Here is a 256-nt window from a genome sequence, read left to right as displayed (position 1 = left end):
AAAAACTCGGATCTTCTGAATCTTCCGAAGTCTTCACCCCACCTCCTCAGAAAAGATTTTCCCCACAAATTTCTTTACAATTTATATCGTTTGAGAGGTATTTATATAAAATTTCATTAAAAAACTCCCATTTTCCGAAAAGTTATGAGGGAAAAACATTAGATGTTGTGAATTTTCCGAAGGCCTCCCCCACCCTGTTGCTTTCCGGGCATTTTTGTTTTCATATTCGTTTCATACACCTTTTTTTTTAATACTC

The sequence above is a fragment of the Octopus bimaculoides genome, chromosome 9 (genome assembly GCF_001194135.2).
Source record: "Octopus bimaculoides isolate UCB-OBI-ISO-001 chromosome 9, ASM119413v2, whole genome shotgun sequence".
In the NCBI taxonomy this organism is placed as follows: domain Eukaryota; kingdom Metazoa; phylum Mollusca; class Cephalopoda; order Octopoda; family Octopodidae; genus Octopus; species Octopus bimaculoides.
Note: the sequence above shows the minus strand (reverse complement) of the source record.